General features: G+C 41.4%; 1 protein-coding gene across 1 annotated transcript in view; it reads right to left on the minus strand.

The window, feature by feature from the left end:
• EXT1 (exostosin glycosyltransferase 1) overlaps nt 1-22,452 on the minus strand; it is a 277,662-nt gene that overhangs the window by 124,269 nt on the left and 130,941 nt on the right. The window lies entirely within an intron of this gene.

Genomic DNA, 22,452 nt, shown 5'->3' on the forward strand with positions numbered 1-22,452 from the left:
ACACTTAAAAGTCCACCAAGTTCTGCTGATGTAACAAAATTTACATTTGATAAAAAGTCAGATGGCCCAGGGTCTAGTCCTAGCCCTGGGCATACAGCAGTCAAGTGATCCTAGGAGAACATGAAGCATTCCCAGATCCTCGGATCATTGGAACATGATCCACTGGGTGAGAAACTCTCTGGTAGTTACAAAGATCCTTTCCAATCTAGAGTCGATATACACATTTATGTTAGAGCAAAACAGTCCATATATGATTTCCTAGCAGCTCTCTTAAATGTGTGAAACATGAATGGAATAAGGAAGCATTTATCTACGCAATTTTTAAAAATGGCTTTGCTTAAATCTTTAATGCAACCATGATATTCTGCCCTGAACCATCCAAATTTAAACTATGAATACCCCAATAAGCTACTGTAACTGCTTTCCAAATAGAGCTCTCTTACTCCATCTTTATTTAAGAGTAGAGGTAGAAAATTCTCCATTGCTCTTAATGTTCTAATATCAAAGTGGAAACTGTCTTCTCTCAAGTACACTGGTTGAATACCTGTAACTACAACAGTGAAATATTCACTACAAACATACCTCCTTTACGGCAACCAATCCCTAAACAGCCCCCAGAGTAAGGCTTCCTCTTTCTGAAGAACCAAGGAATCTGCTGTACTTGGGTTTTCTATTTCTCCTGCTTCCAGAGGATCAGCCCACGCCCAGAATATTCTCTTTCCTGGAAGATCAGCTCCTCGTCATCAGAAAATTCTGCCAACGTTTATGACCAACAGTGAGAAAATAGACTGAACATGTAAAAGAGTTCTTATAAAATAAGAAAGAGCCACGATAATAGAAAATCAGGCAAAGGACACCAGGAGGCCCTTTGCAAAAAAAAAAAAAAAAAAAAAATGCGTATGACCAATAAGTATAGGAAAAGATTTGCAACCTCACTAGTAATCACAGACATACAAATTAAAGCAAGGCAGCTTTTTCAGTCTAACAAATTGGCAAGAATTTTTTTTTTCTTAAGATAATTACCTGATGCCAGCAAGGGTAGGGGTAAATAGAAATTTACAAACTGCTAGGAAGAAAGTGAATCGGGGAGGTCTTTTGTGGAGAACTAGCCAAGGAGGTACAAAAAGAAATGGCTATGTTTATTATAACCCCAGCATCAATTACAGCAGTGCATACTGCAGATAACCAAATGACCAACAATACTACTTTGAAAAATTCTAGTCCATCTATGCCAAGGAATACTACCTAGCCACCTACCCAAAAAAAAGGTTACAGAAGTATATTTAACAGAATGGAAAAACTGCTTATGGCAGACTGTTGGATAAAAGAAGTTAGAAAGCAATGATAATATTCTTTTTTGTTAATAAATTTATTTTTTTACTGGCTGTGTTGGGTCTTTGCTGCTGCACACGGGCTTTCTCTAGTTGCAGCGAGCGGGGGCTTCTCTTCATTGCAGTGTGTGGGCTCACTGTGGTGGCTTCTATTGCAGAGCACAGACTCTAGGCGTGTGGGCTTCAGTAGTTGCGTCACATGGGCTCAATAGTTGTGGCGCACGGGCTTAGTTGCTCCGTGGCATGTGGGATCTTCCTGGGGCAGGGATAGAACTCGTAACCCCTGCATGGTAGGTGGACTCTTTTTTTTTTTTTTTTTTTTTAAGCTCTTTATTGGAATATAATTGCTTTACACTCTTATACCAGTTTTTGAGGTATACCAAAGTGAATCAGCTGTATTTATACATATATCCCCATATCCCCTTCCTCCCACAACTCCCTCTCACCCTCCCTGTCCCGGCCCTCTAAGGCATCACCCATCATCGAGTTGATCTCCCTTTGTTATACAGCCACTTCCCACTAGCTATCTATTTTACAGCTGGTAGTGTATATATGTCTATGCTACTCTCTCACTTTGTCCCAGCTTCCCCTTTGCTCCCCGCCTCAACCCCGTGTCCTCCAGTCCATTCTCTGCATCTGCATCCTTATTCTTGCCCTGTCACTGGGTTCATCAGTACCATTTTTTTTAGATTCCATATATATGAGTTATTTTTCTCTTTCTGGCTTACTTTGCTCTGTATGACAGTCTCTAGGTCTATCCACCTCATTACATATAGCTCCATTTCATTCCTTTTGGCAGGTGGACTCTTAACCACTGCGCCACCAGGGAAGTCCCAGTGATAATATTCTCGTCAGGAAAGGACTCGTGTGCACGAGCCCGCATACAGCGTATGTGTCCGCATACGGGCATACATCACTTTCAACAGGACTGAGAGGTAAAATAAGTGATTTTTATTTTTACCATTGATATTTATCACATGTGTAATAACGTGTTTCGTTTCTAATTGGCCATGTGAAATAACCTCCCATGAACCAGTAACTGGGTAGCTAGGTTGTGATATCCCCGTCTCCTTGGACAGTCAGCGGGCTCTTCAGGCTTCATATTCCCAGTGTCATCTCTGCTCTGGTTGCAAGGAAACCTTTGCCGAAGCTCCAGCAGGTCCTGCCAGCAAACCTCACCAAGCTACATGGCCTCACCTCCACTACCTGTTCCCTAGCTAATGGTCCCCCCGCCCCCGACCCCCCACGATACTGGCTGCTTAGTTCTGATTGCATTTCTCAGAAACTCTCTTCATTTCTGTATAAGGGAGATGTAATAGATACAAGGGAGATGGGGGGTGGTTTTTATTAGTTGATCTTCCCCCAATTCTACCTCTAACCACAGGAAATGAAACGGGTAGAGGGAACAGAATGCCCCCGAGGCCGTATGCGGTCCTGGCACCGAGCTACTTTCAACTAGTTTCTTTCTACTCTTCAGAACCACTGATTTGGTATTTCTTTCCCACTTGATGAAGGTGAAGAAGTGAAAATTCATTAGATGAGAGCTTTGCCCTGCGACAACTATGTGCACCTAAGACTCTGCTTAGAAATGAACACACACTATAGGTTTTCAGACAGAACCGCTCCACAACTTTTAGGTTGGAAAAAATTCAGATCATGGTTGGCATGCCTCCCAAGGAAGAACACATATATGAAAAGAATAGGCACCTGTTTCTGATATTGTTTCTGTTTTTAAATTTGCTCCCCCAAAGTACAAAAATTATTATTGATTTTTTAAATAATGACAACAAAAATAGCAATGGTATCACCATTCTCTGGGCCAGGCCTTTGGGCAGGGCTCTAAAACAGATTTTCCCGTTCATTGTCCCCACTTTATTGATGAGGAAACCAAGGCTTGGAGAGGTCAAGTAACCAAGGTCACACAGCAGGTTGGCAGAATGAGACATGGATGCCAGTGGTCCCAATCCCCGTATTTCACCTTTCGTCAATCAAATCATCACCTTCCCTCTGTGAGCTCCACTAGCCCTTCGAGACCCTGGAGATTTTCCCAAGCTGGACTCCACTCCTCAGAGGCCATTTGGACAAAGGGGGCCAAGTTCAATGCATCTGGGGGACTCCATCCTCCTCTTTTAGATGTTGGACTTTCTCGTAAGGTTCTAGTGTCACAGAATATTTGACAAGGGTCAGTCGATGTATAAGATTCCCATGTCATGTCTGAGGGAACTGTCATTGAATATTAAAAAGTGGGACTGGGGTTTAGAGGGAGTGCAGTTTAATCTGGACCTGTTTGCAAGGCACACTTGACTCGCCTCTCTGTTTCCCCTTTGGCATTAAAGCCCGAGTCATGATTTTGTAACTTGACATCAATGCTCTGAGCAAGAACCAGTGAAAGGAACACAAGACACTAGAACACAGGAAGGCCGCACACAAGTGCTGTGAGGGGCTCAGTCCCCGCACCCTCAGCGCCCTCTGGGGCCTGTGCCTGAAGCGGATCTCACAGCAGGAAGGTACAGACACGCCAGGGCCTGCAGAGACACAGCCAGGGACCCGAAGAACCCACAGGAGCCGGCATGTAACTTGGAACCATAAGGGAAGCAGACGAAAAACTTCGTCAACAAAAAGAGCTAGGCCCTGGCACGAGGACCGGGAGCAGACCTGCAGCTTGTCTCAGCAAACAGGCATCGATCCAGCGGAGCGTGGGAGGCCTAGGGCTTTTTAATTATTAACGTCTCGTGTTCGCATGTGGACTTCGCCATTGGCCCTTAGGCCACCTGGCACCGTCCTGAGGGAGTTTCCACCCTCCTCTTTGGGGAAAGTGAAACTTATATTGGGAAATAAAAAAGAATTTACTCTGGCCCCTCCTAGAAAATGCTTCCTTCTTCCTTCTTCCACATTGCTTTTCACAGAGGACACCCTGGGTGCCTTTGAAGTCAATTTCAGGACATTCATGGGACGTATTTCTGAGAAGTACATACACAGGCTACCTGAGCCAAGCACTGTTATAAAGGAACCTCCTAAGCTTTAGGCAGAGATCTGTTCTGTCTTGTTTAAAGGGACCATAATAAGTGATTAATTCCACTTAGGATGAGGGAGAGGAAAAGGCAGATGTGATTATACACACACAACACACATAAACTAGGAAATAAGCCACTCATAGTGGGTAAACACACTCACATGCCAATGGCCGAGGGGTAAAATGTTCTGTATTCAGTGGCCTAAAGACGTCACAGTTAGTTTAGGGTTTAAACACATAAATTATACTTGACAATTTTCCAGAGTCACCCCTTCCTTTCTTTCAATTTCTTGTGAGATAATGTTTATAAGAAAAATACACTTCATCTTATAATTTTCAGCAATCAGCTCTGATGAGTTAAACTCAATCACCTTTATTGAGAAGGGAACGTTTCTCTCTTGAGTGCTGGCATAATCGATTATCTCAGCACAAATCATCACTAAGTTCTGAAACTTTCTGGAAGGTGATGACACATTTACCACAAACCTCCTCATGATGTTTTCAAGATCCTGCACGGAGCAGTGTTAGGCTCCCAGGTCATCGTGTCTGGATCATTAGCTTCAATCGCATGGTGCCTGCTATGTGAGAAGCACTGCCCAAAGAACAATCACGATAAACAGAAAAGGGGTGAGCACATCCTCATTCTTAAGGAGCTCAAAGTCCACCAGGGGAGACGAGATGAACCAGCAAGAACACAACCCCTACTGCAAGCATAAAAGCAAGTAATTACGTCTGAGTAATTAGCTTAAGTTGTGCTGGGAAGGCAGAAATGATCTCAGTTTCACTTCGGAGGTCAACCAAAAAGTCACCATTCCTTCCTTTCTGGGCCTCTCATTTGAAGAGGACTTTTCCCAGCCGCCATCAGTAGGACAAACAATTGGAGGCTGTTTTTCTGTCCCCTGTGATGGTGGAGGGAACACCTACATCCTCTGCCTCCCTCGCCCTGCAATCAATCAACCAGCACTCTGAGACCTTGGGGAGGCATGTGTTTTATCATACCTGACCTCCTTCCAAAAAGGATTTAAGGTAGCTTATGACAAACGCTCAGATGCCCAGAGCAATTTAAAAAAAAGAAAAGAATAAAAAGAGATACCTAAGTATGTAGATGGTAAGAGGAGAAGGAGAAAGATGCTCTGAACTAGTGACGAACGGGTTGGTCTTCCTGGGAAGCACTAAAGTTGGTTGAAAGTATTCTGGCAGCCACAGTGAGGTGGGGAAAAAAAATCATTCCAGTTCTCCTCACCTAAAAAATAGAAGCTATAACCATTTATGAGAAGGCACCTTTGGTTAATCTTAAATGATAGAGAACAGTCAACAATATCCACATCGCTCAAGCAGCAGCTCTGAATTCCTACATTTTCAGATCATGGACCCCAGAGAGAATCTAAGGGAAGTTCTAGACTCTTTCCCCACAGAAGCTCATAATCATATGATATTTCATACACTCTCAGGGTTCCATGCACACAGACTGAATGGCCCACAAAAAAGGGCCACTCAAAGCCAGCCAGACATCTTGAAGTAACCCTATGATAAATGTTTTCTTCCACCTGTCATGTCCAGCCAATGATAGTTTGTAACTGTAAATCAGAATCGTTCTGCTTGAAAGGAGCTTTAGTAAAACCCCAATAATTGGTCTTGATCTTGTTTTTCCCCCTTCTTTATCTTGGGACCTGCTTGCACTCATATGCTGAGATGTTTTCCCTGTTTAATCTACTTAAGTTTTTGAGTTGCTGGTTTTGAATTCTTGGCTCCCACATATTCTGCATCTTAAATTCTTCTAATTTACTCTGTAATTAAAACACCCATGCACATTTGTTCTCAATTAACAGAGACAAATTATTCCCCAGTGGAAGACAACTCTACTCCAACTTGGAACTGGTAGGGCGGATATGCCTGATTTTTAAATGTTGTCTAACGGTGCTAATATTCTTTGTTGAGTGTTTAAGAGAAAGGTTAATGTATCTTCCAGAGATAAAGATCCCAAACTCTCATTCTCACCCAGAATCAGATGATTCTGCAAATTTTCAATTTCCCAATTCATATTACCTTAAACATGTCAGCAGTTTGTAAAGAAGATCACCCTCAGAAGAAAGAGAAAATTAATCTGGATAAAAGAGAAGGCTGTCGGGCCTGGCTGAATAATATTTAGGTTGGACAACAAACATTCATTTGAAGTCAAGGGATCCATCATAAGTCTACGCACTTAAAGCTTTAGAAATACTTGAGTGCGTTAGAAAAATCACAGTGACCCAAAGAGATAGTCGACGTATTTATAATTTGAGGGTAAATCTAATGTCAGTACCTGTTTTTTTAATTATATATGTATATATACACACACACACGATTGGTATATACACACACATTTATATATAAATATATACATGAATGACACAAGTATCAAGGTAGAAAAATTGGAATATTTGGAAATTATTCTCTTGGGCTTGCCTATGAGTCATTTGTAAAAAAAATTACAAAATAAATGGATTGAGATTAGAGTTGGACTATTTCCTACATAAGTAATAACACCATAGAAAGTGCCCAAGAATATAAAATTCATACTAGGTTATATGGTAAAGATTTCAACCTGGTAAGAAAAGATTCTCTACTAATTAAGACTTTGCGGGGGGGGGGGGGCGGTTAGAAAAAGAGACGAAGCAGTAACAGTCACTTATTCTTGAGGATCTGCTAATCTGAGAAACTGTGCTAACTACTGTACTTAAAATACTTCTTTTAAGCCCAACCAACATCAATCCTAATGGGAAATAAAATTATATCCATTTTGTAGATAAGGTAACTGGGGTTCAGAGAGGGAAGACCAGATGGCATCTAAGTGTCTTTCTAAAATTACTACCAAGGACATCGCTAATAGACTCGCCATACACTGTACAAGCCCTTGGAGAGGCCACAGACCTTCTAACCAGCAGGTCACTCACACCCCCGGTTCTAAGCCCGCTGGTTGTAAGGGCCAAATAGGGATTTACACCAAGGACTTTGTTCAGGGTTCAATATACTTCAATTACATCAGATAATGCCTGCTGTTCCCATTTTTCCTGGAAATGGGGGTATGAGTCCAATTCATGTTTATTTAAGCTGTCACAATGAGCCTTCTCTTTGTCAAAATATCACAACACAGCAGCTACACGAAAGTGGCCACAATGGGAACAACACTGGTGCCGGCGCCACGGTCAGGTCTGAATTGTCCCTTTGAAGCTGACATCAGCTTAACCTGATAGAAACTGGGATGAGCACACTGGAGTAAGAAACGCGTCGAAAAGATAGACACAGAAAAAGGAAGAAGAAGAAAAAATCAGTACACTGGAACATTAAATGGATGGACCATGAATTGTGCTCAAACATAATATACAAATACAAATTGGTTGTTTTAGTGGAAACCACCTCAGAGCTTTAACCAGACAGAGCATAGCCCCTTCTCATATGTTCACTAGAAGGATCTTACTGGCTCTCTACACTATATCCATGGAGAAACAAAAATGAAAAATGGAAAAAAAAAAAAAATGTGGGTTTCTTTACTTTTAAACTAACAGGGCAAGTGTATTTTGGGGAGACATCAAATTTTGGAACTCAAGGGCCGATGAAATCAACATCAGAAATAATAGTATCAACACATAAAAAGATGACTCCTAGTTTAAAAAATCTAATCTTATTGGAGATCATTTCCTTATGGAAACCTTTCCTGAGGGTTAAGCAGACCCTCTATGACAGCAGGAAGCAGAAAAGGAGGTCCCATTTGAGAGCATCATTAATGACCAATTATTTTAAGGCAAGAAGTGAAATTCTTTGGCAACCCCAAGTCCACAGGAATGGAAATCTTTCTAAAATGATCTGCATGTTTCCCTCCTTACACAGCCCTCCTTCACTAGTCACTCTTCCATATGTTATACAAAGCCGATTTATAATGTTCAGTGTCTGTAGGCAAACTGATAGCAGTGCCGTGGGCCTCCGGTTTTTGTGTGTTTCTCAAAAGAAATTTCATCCTTTGTGATTCAGTAACCTAGCACCTACTGTGACACGTACATTGGATTCTCTTATTCTTTTGTTCATTCATTCACAGGCACTAGACCCTTGGAATATGGAGAAGAATGGGCCAGGACTCTACCCTCACAGGGGACACCTACTGCCTATGGAAAAAAGACACTTAGCAAAAACCAATGGAATTATGACTTTAAGAGAGGGATGTGCAAGTGGCTACCCACAAGCCATTCTTCTGCCTACTCCTGATTTCTTTAAATTATGCTCTTTATACAGATCACTTCCTCTGCTGACAGCACACTTAGTAGATGACTTGGGTCTACATCAGAGATTTCCCAGTTACAACTCAGGGCCTGTTTTGAGACAGCGTGCAAGCTAAGAGTGATTTTTATGTTTTTCAAATGGTTGGGGGAAAAAATCAAAAGAAGAAGAACATACGAAATTCAAATTTCAGTGCTCATAAATAGTTTTTATTGGCACATAGCCATGCTTTGTTTAACTATTATCTGTGGCTATTTTCATACTACAACGGCAGAACTGAATAGTTATGACAGAGACCATATGGCCCACAAAACCAAACATATTTACAATGTGGCTTATTAAAGAAAAATATCTGCTGACCCCTGATCTAGATGGTTTGGACCTTATCTAAGATAAGAGTAAATTACATCAATATCAGAAATTATTGGTTTAATTATTGGAACTCATAAAAATGGGACTCCTAGTGGCTTCCGATGGAGCATATTTGGTGATCATCCTAGAACAAATATCCCCCGTAAGTCAATCTTAAATAATCTTTCAAAAAAAAAAAAAAAATACCCACCACCATATTGCCTTGGCAAAGTAGCACATGCATTAGTTGTATAGATTATAAATTACAAAATACTAAAATGTTATTTGAATACAAAATTAGTGTCATACTACCTTTACAATATAGTTGGTTCACACCTTCAACACCTATTCAGCAAACATTTACAGAATAAGTACTTCATTCCAGATACTCTGCTAAAGAGTAGGGATAGAGGATGAGGTTGACACAGTTCCTTAAAGGCATTTATAATTTATCAGGAAAACAAAACCAACTCTCAAAAAAATGTGGGTGAGAAGACGCTCTAGAATAAAGCCTCAGGATCCTTCTTCCTCGTTTCAATTCTGCACTGGCTGAAATGAGGTAAGCCACTGAAGACGGATTTGTGTGCACCAAAGAGGTTCATCAATTTTACAGTAATATAAAGGTTATCCAATGGCTGACGTATCACAAGCCATATTTAGTAAATGACTAAATAATACAGTTAGAAAACCAAGGGTGTAATCACTTTCAATGCTGGCAAGGATGTGTGTATTTTAATTAATTTGCCTTTCTTCTTGTCACTCATGTTCCCCACTGTGTCGCAAATAACAATTCCCTCTTGTTTCCCAGGACCTCCAAGGATGTGTAGATTATGGTCTTATTTTGAGTTCTAACCCAGCTGGCCCCACTGCTGTCACATAGCTCAGCTATACAAATATATGTATCGCTGCTTTAATTCATCCTCATAAAACCATCCTGCTAGGAAAACTGGGCCCAGGGCCCCAGATTATGGGGAGAAATGGTCATTCAGCTCCCATGATTCTGTGAAAGGTGTTTTCTGGTGCTGTGAAGCCTCTCCACCCCCCCTCCCCCCCCCAAAAAAAGCTTACAACCTAATCGATGCCCTGCGTTCCCAGCTGCCTGCTCTCTCTAGCTCCTCCTGGCTGAAATCTATCTGGTGGTCCATGCTCCTGGTGACAATGGATCCTGAAAGCCCCAAATGCTCGCAGCTCAATGTGACAAGTGACCAGCCCCAAGTGATGCAGACGAAGGATGCCTTTGCTCCCAGTTCAGGCTGTAGTTCGTTATGCAGCCATGGAGTGGGTCATTCCCTGCACTGGTTTATCACCATTTTTTTAATTTAACGTATTATAACACTGATGGACTGTAATGCTTTCATTATGGTAATGATAACAGCTACCACTCACTGAAGGTCTGTTGTGTGACGGGACCTCTCTCAGGTGCTTTAGGGCACGAACTCATTACCATTGTCCTCATCTTACAACTGGGGAAACTGAGGCTGAGGTCTCCATCTTCATCATCACCCCAACAGCCATTTCTGGCCTCCAGCCTCCTTTCTAGAAGAATCCCCACTGCGTATCTACTCTTTTCCCCAGGCCATTTGCTTCGAGGGAGATAGTTCCGGCTGGGTTAGCCCGTCACGGTGATTCTCTTCTGCTCCCCAGGGAGGGAAGCTGAGTGGGAGTCTGTTCAGGGCCTCCAGGAACGGCCTCCTTGCTCTTGAGAGGAGACCCATGGAGGAAACTTCTAGAAGTTGCCGTGTCCTAAGGAGAATCAACTTGTGACCAGAAAAGGTGTACTGAGACGGCACCGTGGAAAGCTGTAAAGTACCTAGAATCCTAGGATGTGCCTGAGCCACGGAATGAACTGTACTCCTTGTTCGGGAGATTAACATCCATCCTCACTAAATAACTCAAACAAACAACAGACCCCAGGGTCAAACCCAGGCCTGAATCTGCAGCCTCACTTTAAACCCCACCACAGTGCTCAGCAGGGTTATAATTCAAAGCTCCATCACCACTCTGCAAACTCCCCACATCTGGGAACTCCTAAAAACAAATGTGCCTCCACTAGCACACCACTCCCCAACCCAGCCTCCCCTAGAACCACAATCCATCCCAAGGGTACCCAGAACGTGGCCAGTTCTCTTGTTATATATATAAAATCAACAATACTCAAAGAAGAGGGAATCCTAAAATAACCACAAAAGCAGCGAATTCAGAAGTACATCATAACAGTGTTAGAATATCTGCTGTTTATAGATAATCTAAACTTCCCCGCATCTTTTAAGTGTGATTATTAATAAATAATGATGCTACAGAAAAAGGTCCCAAAATGATAAGCATGGAACTTTTTAAAATAGCAAAATGGAGAGTAAGAATAGTATTTCCTTACTACTGCTGAAAGACTCCAACTACCATCCCGTGAGCAGGCACAAAGGACTGCAAGGAAGTATTTTAAAACAGAGCAAAGGGCTACCTTTGCTTTCTCACCTGAAGATTCTAAAGTGGGGGCAACGGCATTCGAAGCTAGGGTTCCTTACCATGGGGCATCAACATGCATACACATGGAGGAAGAGAAGAGATAAAGAAGAGGGTCTAGGGGTAGAAATACACTGAAGAGCAGGCTCACAACACCTGCCTCCCCAGGGTGGGTACCACTTGGCTGAGAATTGGAAACTGTTCGCCAAATTCAACCGTACAACCAAGGCAATTTCCACTCTGGCAAATGAAGTGGCAAGTCTGAAACACGCTGTTTCGCTTCTCCCAGGCTGTGACAACACAGTCATAATTTGCTTTTAACTTGAACCACCTGACAGCTCTGGAAAAGGGGTTCTCCCTGCTTTGTGCCTCGGTGACAACACGGTGTTAACAGTCACAGAGAGTTATAGCCAAACTAAGGCAAAGAAGCTTAGAAGTGCAGAGCAGAGCATATACGAAAAGCAAAAGATCCCAGGCGTGCGTGTCTTAAGAGTATTCTGCATCACCTCACTACTGCTAATGTTTTCTGAAGACTGCTAAGATGCCAGGATGAAAGCAGAGGAATTGGTTGAATCCATTACTTCTGACAAAGTTGCAAACTTTTCAACTAGCAACATAGTACCACTAAATTAAATCAACATCAGGGCCTCTGATAAACAGCCAATAATTCCTTCAAAGCCAATGAGTTCGTGCTGCCCCCTGCCCAGAACAGAAAGGCTGCTCTTCCTCACTGTGGGTCTTTCCCTGTGAGGGCCTTAAACAGTGGACAGACCTTGAACCTTGAAATAGGAAATGACATACCCTTGGCACAAGCTTGGCCCTGCCCTGCAGAAGTCACTTGCACTCACTTGGCCTGTGTTTCCTCCCCCAGAAGATCAGGGATCCAGTTCACTCCTACCTATCCATGACTCTGGTATGAACCATTACCAAAGTTGTGGAATGAAAAATCCAGACTTTCACTGAAAGGGTAAAAGGGGACACGTTCTTAATAGCTACCACACAATGTTTTAATCAAAACTGTCTTACTGTAAAATTGTGCGTGCAGAGTCCTAATCTCATCTGAAAGAGATCAGGGATTTGACTGAGACAGGGGTGTGTGTGTGTGTGTGTGTGTGTGTGTGTGTGTGTGTTAGGGAATGGTGATGGGAGGGTTATAGAAACGGAGACTCCTCAAGGTCCTCCCAGGTAAGTCTTTAAGACATCAAAACCCTGCTTTGCTTATATAATCAGACATATGTTAATGGCACATTGCAGAATTTTGAGAATACCTGTACTTCTTTTAAATTTTTTAATGGAGGTTATGGGATGGAGGAAATGAAAAAGTTCATTCTTTTCCTTTTCCTTTGCCCAGTCTTTAAAGAAGATAAAAATACTCGTTTCCAGCTTAACATTGAAAGCCTGTTTGTGCAGTTCAAGATACTTAACTGTTTCTGGTGAAATGGGCTTCCTTAGAATAACGCCTTTAGATACTGAAATGATCTTATCTTAACCGACTATTACAGTCAGCTCATTCTAAAAATAAGAGGACTAGTAAATGTGGAACTTAGTGGTTATTTTGGAGAGTGGGGGAAGGGAAGAGCTTCTAATTCCTTTAACAATCACTATGTCAAGAGTTCCCGGTAACAAGTATTCTTAATAGATGCACTTCATTTTCAAAAGTTTAGAGACGTTAAAATGGAGACTAAGTTAAAGCAGAGGGGAAATCCTTCAAGCCTTTTTTCAGGTGAAAAGTTCTCTGTGAGCAACACCCAGGCTTATAGGAAAACATCCAGATTTTCAAGTACACAGGAGGAGAGAGGAGGAAAGTGAGAAGCAGTACTGCGGCGTGCGGACAGGGTTCAGGAAATGGTCGTCACAGGTCTATACGTGACCCTAAACCTCTTAAAAAGAACTTGACTTCCAAAAAGAACCAAACCTGTGTCAAGTGTGTGTCTCACACTTGAGTTAAACACAAATGACTGCCCACCCACCCCAACAGTTAGATAATGGAGAAACAGCGACACCAAATCCACACATAAAATCAAAACAAAACTTTGTCATCAAAATAGTTTCTGGATCAAATCTAGACTAAACACTCGTATTTCCTTCTATTTAAATCGCTGATTCTAATATAATTATTAGACTGCTTACCTGCTTTCCAAACAATAAAAATAAACTAAACTCAAAAATATCAGAGCAACACAATAATCTTCCAGTTCACTGGTTAACAAATATTTATTGAGCATTTAACTATGTACCCACAGGCTCCAGTCTTAGTCCCTGCAAGTACACCTGAACCCTTTTTTCAATTTGCCCAGTCAAAAATAAGTAATTTACTGGAGTTTAAATTATTCAGATAAAAATAGGTCCAAAGATCTAGGTTTTTTTTTTTTCTAAATACACCATTCATTTCCCTTCACCAGTCTTGCACTTACTACCTCTGGCTTCTCTATTAAACATCCTCATTTCAGCCCACGTGGAAGTCTCTTCTCTGAAGCCACCAAGAACCAGCAACAGGATGAGTTTATCTGGATTCTTTGGTTCCCCCATTACTGCCTTTTATCAAATGATCTAGTTCTAAGGCTGGGGTCTATCAGCCACAGGGCCCCAGATAAATGCTGAGGATGTCTAATGTTTGATACTTCCTCCAATTAGCACCTCCTTGCACCTGGGAAACAGATTGTGCCTGGCATGAGGGCATGATGGCTGAAGACTGGCTTGTGCCTGGGAAAGTTGCTCTCACTGGGCAAAGTCACCAAGGGACAGGCCATTCTCCTGGAGGAGACACAGAACTCTCACGCCTGGTACACAAGCCTGCCCAGGCTCCTGCCTCCTTCCCTGGCTCGCCTCTGCCCGTCACCGCTTTATGCATGGAGCACCCATCACTCTGCTCTGCTTTAGGCTCCCCACCAATAAATATGCTGCATCCTCTGTGCTTTTGCTAGCTAGTGTTCCCTACCAGATGCACCCTCAAGCTATAGCCATGGGGGAGGGGCACTACGTAGGGAGAGGGAAATGTAACTGAGACTGTTACCTACACCATCCTCATGTCTTTACCACTGTCATCACTACCACCTGTGGGTGCAGATGCTGGATAAACACCTTCCACTATCTCCCTTAACCTCCCAACCACCCTTGTGGCAATGATTCCTTCTCTCCATTTCACAGGTGAGAACGCTAGAGGTTACAGAGCGTAAGGGAAAGAAAGAGATTGAACCCCTGTGTGTCTGATTCCAGAGCCCAAGCTCATAATGAATGTTTCTTCATAATACAGTTGTCCAAACCACCCTGAATCAGGCCCTGGAGCCTGGTGTGAGAGGTTAGGAACCCACACTGAAGAAGGCTGGGTGTCTAAGCTCCTATCTCACCTCTGCCCCAGAAGCCCAGCTTCGCTACTTACTTTCTCTATAACCACAGTTAAGTTACTCAACATCCCAAAGCCTCCACCTGACCTCACAGGGTGGTCAGGACCAGTCCATTCAACAGAACATTAGACTTAGCACAATAAGTACACATAATAAATACCTGATAAAATACAAAACAATTTATGGATTAATCTGCAAATTGAATAAAATTTGCATTTTTCATGGTAAAACTTAAAGCGATTTTGTACAAGTAACCTAAATGCACCCACCAATATTTTACCCCACTACGCCTTTCGTTTCTTCAAAAACTTTAAAAAGCTGCAAACCTAATGGACTCTTCTGGTTTTTACTCACCTGGACCAAACACAACTTACTCACCACCACCACCACCTTCGGCTTAGAGGTACTCAACCGAGATGAGAAAGAAAAGGAAATGAGAGAAAACAGTGAATCTTAGGAAACAGTTCCGTTTCTTTCATACATCATCATGCGCACCTGGATATGTGCAGTGAGGAACTTTCACCATGCGTAATACGTGGAGAAAAACGCGAAGACAGGTGTGTGAAACTAACATCGTTTAATTACAATTTGGCTTTGACTGAACCGACTGCCCGAGGAGAAGTGATAATATGCATCCCGGACTCCGTGCCGACAAAGGATGCTGAAGCAGTGAAATTAGACTTTTAATTTTGGATACTGCTGCTTAAGAGAGGCCTGGGGCAAACTATGTGAGAGTTGGTGCACTAAAGGGCTACAGGGAAGCCTTTGTTTTTCAAATAATAACAAGGAAGAATTCCACAGTGGTGAAATCTGCCTGGGATGTTTTCTGCTCCGCCCTGACCCTGGTGATTCTAGCAGCGAGAAAACCAAAAATGGTGCAAGACTCTGCCTGACATTCACAAACTTTGTTTTTTTTTAAATGGGGAAACAGTCTCAATACCATTTTCTATGGTATTGAAGAGACTAACTTTGACCAAATTTCAGGGCATTCACTTGTTCAAAGCATTTCTTGATTTCTGAAACAGATGTCAAGGAAAGAACATATGGAGTTAAGGGACAAAAAAAGTCCTAGCATACAGGCTTGAGGATAGTTATCTTTGACATTAATCACTGACTTGAATATGCTTCACAATTAAGATTTATAGTGAATTTAAACAAATTCAACATAGAGAAATCTGGATGTACCAAAAGAATCATTATGAGTTGACATTTTTTGAGCCTATACTTGTGAATTCCTAAAAGCTTTTAAAATGAGGTTCTCAAATTGGATGCTACTTGCAAACACGCAACCTTCGTGCACTGATTTCAAAAAATCACATATAAAGAGATTCTTCAGCGATCTTCTGTTGAGAACAAATATTGTTACAGAAAAGAAGTGCACCTGAAGGATGCTAGATCTTTCTCAGGAGTGTATCCAAGAGAAACTGCAGGGTCCCTACAGTCTTGCACCTGAAGGATTGGCTAGATCTTTCTCAGGAGTGTATCCAAGAGAAACTGCAGGGTCCCTACAGGAAGATAGAGGCTGAGCTGCCACCTCAGCCTTAAAGGGGTCTTAGAGATCTATCTCCCAACTCTCTGTGTGAACTATGAATTTTCCACTCAGTATCATGCATAAATTAGGGATGCAAAATCTGTCTTGGGAGATCTCAGATATTAATTAGGAATGATCAGCGTAGAGGGGGAGAAAACTAGCCAGGTAATCATTTCCTTCTTTCTGTTGCCTCAAATTTTGTCCATTTGTATAGTGCCACATCAAAGTCCTTATCTGTCAGTTTTAGTCACTGCTTTCTCCCTCAATCAATTACCTCACCAGGTAATTGGTCCGAGGATCAGCTTCCTGAACTGAAAAAACTACCACCCCCTGGTAGAAGATGGTACTGCAAGCTACACAGTGGCTTTACTAAGCCATTACCCATTTGGAATACACTTCTTTCTAGGAATCTATGCTATGAAAAGCAGAAACTGCTTGTGTCGCTTCTGTAAACATGGCAAATCAAATTTAGCCACTGCTAACTACTTTACCCCCAAGAGTATAAGGCGTGTGGCTGTTTCTCCCCAAATATAAATTGATTTTATTATATGCAACCCACCTCTCCTCACCACCCCTGGGGAGTCAGGTTCATTCAATGAAAGGCTCAATAATTTTGACGAAATGGCTATGCTGATTAAAGCTGGTGAAAGCTATTAAACATGGAATATTAATTTTAAGTACAAACCATTGTGCATGCTCAAAGAACCTGCTTTGGGGAATTACAGTGCTTTTTATCAGTTGCTTACTTATATACCTTAAATATTTCCCCTCTATCCTTTTAATTTATATTATCTTCGAAGACAGCAATGTAAAGCAAAGATAAGCTTCCATCTACACAACCCTCCCAGTTGATCTGGAATCCAGAATTAGTAAAATTCCAATGACATGCTTATAATTCTTGTTTGCTAAGTTTTTATAAGGATCCCCTGAGGTCAGCTATCACATTGGCTTCTAAAGAACTGCACATGGAAAAGAAAGGAAAAAATAACTACCATAATCATAAATTTATGGAGAAGGCAAAACTTTGGGTACCAAGAAAGTGAAGAACTGTTCAGTGGGGGCAACAAGGAGACAGTCAAAGCTGATTCTATAAAATGCCAATTATGAAGACCAGGAGACTGAGTTACACAGACCTTTGGTGTGATCACAGCAAACACTGCCACATACAATGAATTTTATCTTGCTTTCCTTTCTTCCTCCCTGAAAGATGTGTATGTGTGGTAGTTTTGGGGGCAGGGGATGGAGTGTAAGGGAATAGATGTTAGTTCACCAAAATAGGATTTGTACTTTGCCTTTTGATTTAATTCTTCTTTCCAAATGCAATGACAGGAGGCAAAGGACGCCCTAAAGAATCCCAACCACCTCCATTCAGGAAGGGTGTGATTTTCACACAAATAGAAATCTTGGTTTTACTCACTGGTACATTCCAGGTGCCTAGGAGAATGTCTCCTGGCACGAAGTGGACATTCCATAAATATTTGTTGGATAAACAAATGAAGCAAAAAGAAAAGTCAGAAATAAATGATTTCACCCTAATGAACTCTCAGTACCCTTCATGTCGGGCTTGAAATACGGGGTGTTTGAGAGTTAACTAGATCACGGAAAGATACAACTGGCGTATCCTCTAGACCTTGAGGATAAAGATAAAACATGCAAAAAGGATGTGTTGTTTTTCTGTGGTCTTGAGTACAGAATGATTTCGTAGCAGATTACAAAATGTCTGATGTGCTAGGCATCAGTCAGCAGCACCACAATATTAAAGATCACACAGGCTGATTGCTACTGTTCAATTAACAACCTGGAACCAAATGGTGCTGCCAATTTGAGGACTCCCTCAGTAGAACAGTGCTAAATATCTCCATTCAGTTCTTTAACACGGAAAATAAGGGAAAATTCGGTCCAAAGACCACCAAAAACGATGGGTTCAGAAGCCTCTGGTCAAATAGTCTCAAGTTCTTGCAGATTGATAATCGTACAATTCAGAAGCCCATATGCAAGCCTTGAAACTTAAAGGATAGTACATATGAAGCAAGAATCTTTTTCTTTCTCTTCCCCTCCAGTTATTCCTGATTAAGTTAGGAACTGTGAAAGCGCTACCATGTTGCCGGCTATGTAATTGGCTCAATAAATATTAATCAGTGAATTTCTTGAGCTTTTTCTCTAATACCCCAAAAGAAGTGCTGGAGATTGCGGTGTGTGAGAAAAAGTGAGCCAGTTTTCTGTCTTGATAGTTGCATAAGTAAATGCCTCTCTGAGCTATTATAATCTACTTTTTAAAATGATTTCAAGGTGCTAAAATTTATTTTCTCCTATGAAAGATTGGCTTGACCAAAATCTTTTTTTCCTAATGTATACTATCTTGTTTATTTTATATAATACATACTATAGAGTTTTGAATATATATTCGATTCTCTGAAGTCAAAAAAAAAGTTACTTTTTTCAGAATTAAAAAAGGACTTTCTGTAACTAGTTAATTTTTAACCCTGAATATGTGTTAACTATTAACACAGATAGTTCAGATATACAAAGTAACTAGAAACTTGAAGCTTCTTGAAACTAGAAGCCATGAACAAAAGGGCAATGTCCTAATTTCCTCCTGGAGGAATAACCAAGAAAATTATTTCTTCTTCACCAAGGACAGGTCTGTGGCAGGAAAATCTTCGCAGAAATCACCTACTTCGTTAGCCAAATCATCACGAATAGGTCTGTTTCAGAATTTAATTCTCTCCGAAAGGTAAAAAGTAATGATTCAATGGGTTACAGTGAAAATTCTCCATATCAGCACATTTGTGAGCTTCATATCATCACAGTTCCACAAGCAGCATCCGATTCCAACACGGAATGAGATTTGTGCCTTACATATACTACATGTGCTCGGAATTCCAAAGTTTAAAAATTCTCCCCCTGCTATTCAGACTATTTTCAATCAGTCATAGCCCCAACTGACAGGATAATAATGACATCTAATGTTAATTTCTCACTACTATACAATAAACGTGTGGCTAAGTGCCTTACTTACATTATCTCATTTAATCTTTACCCCAAGGTGTGTTATATTAACAGCCCCATTTTGCCGATAAAGAATCTGAGGGTCAGAGAGGTTAATTAGGTAACACTGGCAGAGGCCAGGCAGCTAGTGAACATGTGGACTGGGTTTCAACTTTGGCATCTGTCTGATTTCTGAAGTCAGGCTTTTGACTACTCTCGTATACAAAGGCTGACATATGCCTTTCCCTTCTTTCATGAGACATTTATTCTTTCCTGTATTTAATCAAATCTGAAATATACCAACTGCATTGCTATTTAAAGGCAAACAAATCATTCTCTGGACCAAGGGAAAGACTAAAACAATAATTTTTCTTTAAGACTGAGGATAATATCCACTGATAATTTTAATGATAAAATCTATTTTTCTTTTCCCTATCTCTTTTTCATTTTTCAATCTAATACAGTTCACTTTGTCCCCTTAAATAAGGTGTTCTACTGCTATTGGGAAACCAATTTTCTCTCAAGACTTTATTGCAATATTATCAGGAAACTGGCTACTTAAACAGCAGGTAATCTTTTATTTCATGCATAATTACCATGCACTATATTTTGATTTGATCCTAATGGCCCTAAGTACATTTTAAACAAACCCTCAACCTGCCCAAATGAAAAACATTTTGCTTCCTCTGTTGCACTTGTGTGGCCATGATAATTAACACATCTTGGGAAATTCGAGCTACATCTGATTAAATCATAACACACCATAAAGGTCCTTACAAATAATCCTTTGAAGAATCCAGCTGAGAAAAATCATGAAAAGAAGAATTATGAGAAAGGAAGCTCATTACAGTTTTGCGCCTGGCACTTAAAGGTGACCCTGCCAAGGTGAGTGTTTTGAATTCAGTTAACTTTCCCAGAATGCACCTGCATGTCTGAGAGAAGAGGGCTGTCTGGGTGACCAGCTCTTCACTCACAAACTTCCCATTTCTGCTCAGGGACCAGCTCTGACTGTTACGTCTTTGGGCCAACAGCCAAGGAAGTGCTGTCCTTTCCTCAGACCAAAAACTGAAGCAGCAGCAGTTATTACATTTAAAAAAAAAAAAAAAAATCCTTTCAGAAAAGGAGCTCTCCTCAGGCTTCCATGCTTAAAATTCCAACATGATGAACTTGGGGTAATAGGATCAAAATGGAAACATCATAAAATAGAGAGAAGAACTTGAACAAACCAAATTCCGGGCGAGGGGAGTGGAGGTCAAACCCAGAAATGAAGCCTAGATGTTCCTACCAAAGGTCAAAAGTCAAGTAAGATGATGGGGAAAGCGCCCGGGGGGGTGGGGGGGGGGGGGTGGGGGTGAATTGGGAGATTGGGATTGCCATATATACATCACTAATAAGAAAAAAAATATCAAATTGTAAAAAAAAAGTCAAGTAAGATGAACACCTAGATAATTCAGGACAACCACACCTTCAATAATGGAGTGACTCCTGTTGTATGGTTCTTGCAAATAAGAACAACAACAGCCATTGCACTTGTCCTTTACTGAGCGCCTACTCATGCAGTCTGCTTCTTCATCTTCAAAACATCACTGAGAGTTACTGTGAACTCATAAGAGAGCCAACTGAGGCAGAACGGTGGTCGGCAACCTTCCCAAGACAATACAAGGGGCAACGAGCTTCCCTGCTGGGGTTCAAACACAACCTGCCTCATCCCAAAGCACATGCTCTTAATTAAACGCTACCCATTCTGCCTTATGTACAGCAATAAATACTCAACTATAAACTACCTACCGTATGCAGCCGTGTTCAGTAACCTGGATGGACTCTCACTATAATACTGAGCAAAGAAGGTATTCAATAAGATTAGGTGGAAAGAATAAATACGTATCTCTTCTCGTGCCCCAAACTATTTATTAAGCAAAAGGAGGTTCTATACCATGCTGGTGTATAAAGATAGGAGGCAAATGCAAAAAGCAGACCTGGTCCAAACATGTTTACCATCTTTCTTGGGCAAGTAAGACTTTTACAAATGAAACAATTAAGGATCAAAACAAAGCAGCCACATTTGTTATGGAAGGCCTTGGGGCAGGGTCCAAGCCTTCTAGGAGAAACTGCATGATTTGGGATCCAAAGTAAAAATGCAAACAAAAGCAGGATTTTGTCTCCTCCCCATGGACCCCCCCCCACCCCCCCGCCAAGAAGTATCTTTCACACTATTCTATGCGAACTCATAAATAGTAAACAAGTAAACTGTACTCGGAATGTGTTTTTTAACTGAATTGAATAGTTTTCCAAAGCAATCTCTTCCACCTTTTGTTTGTCCAATTCTTGTCTGGCAATCGGTGTGTTCAGTCCCACAAACTAAAAACGTCAGCCATCGTGTGAGACCTTCCTTAGGATATAAAGTGAAATGCCTCATGTTAAAATATGCACATGAATCCCAGAAACGCCAATTCTCTTCCTTTTGAGGCCACGGTGAAATTCCAGCTTAATCTTTATGGAACTGTTTTAATAGATAGTTTAAGGAATTACCTGCAAATCCTGAAAAATCCATGAAAATCTTGCCTAAATTATGCAAGCTTGCCAGTCCTCAGCCCTCATATTCTGTGACAGACCCGGCTGTACTGGGGGGGGGGGGGGGGGGGGGCCGTGTGCGTGCGTGTGTGTGTGTGTGTGTGTGTGTGTGTGTGTGTGATGGAAACCTTTTCAGCTAGCTTATTGAATCTTTCCACCTCCTACAGAGAACTCTGAAGAAATGTGCAGTTTTTTTTAAAATTCAAATGAGTGTGAATCAGAATGGTAGTTCTCCCAGGACTCATCTTTTATGTGGAGTGTAGGGTCACTGACAGGATTGAAATGGGTCCAAGTTTCCTTGATTAGCTGATTTTTAAAAGGCTGGAGGCAGCAAGCTACAGAGTGGAGAAAGGGGAACCGGTCCTAGTCTCTGCTTTACTGCAAACGAGCCAGGAGAATTTTAACCATTACTTAAACCCTCCAAACCACAATTTCCTTTTATGTAAAGACAGGAGACAGGGCCAGATGCTCTTCAGGTAAAATTCACAAGCTAGTTGCCTGCAGACATACTAGTTTAGCCATCCTCAACCCAAGACCCTTTTATACTGGAGCGCTATAAGAAGGTTGTCTCCCAGAACTCTCAAATTTGGGGCACCAAAGAAATTCCAGAGT

The sequence above is a fragment of the Hippopotamus amphibius genome, chromosome 5 (assembly GCF_030028045.1).
Source record: "Hippopotamus amphibius kiboko isolate mHipAmp2 chromosome 5, mHipAmp2.hap2, whole genome shotgun sequence".
NCBI classification, from domain to species: domain Eukaryota; kingdom Metazoa; phylum Chordata; class Mammalia; order Artiodactyla; family Hippopotamidae; genus Hippopotamus; species Hippopotamus amphibius.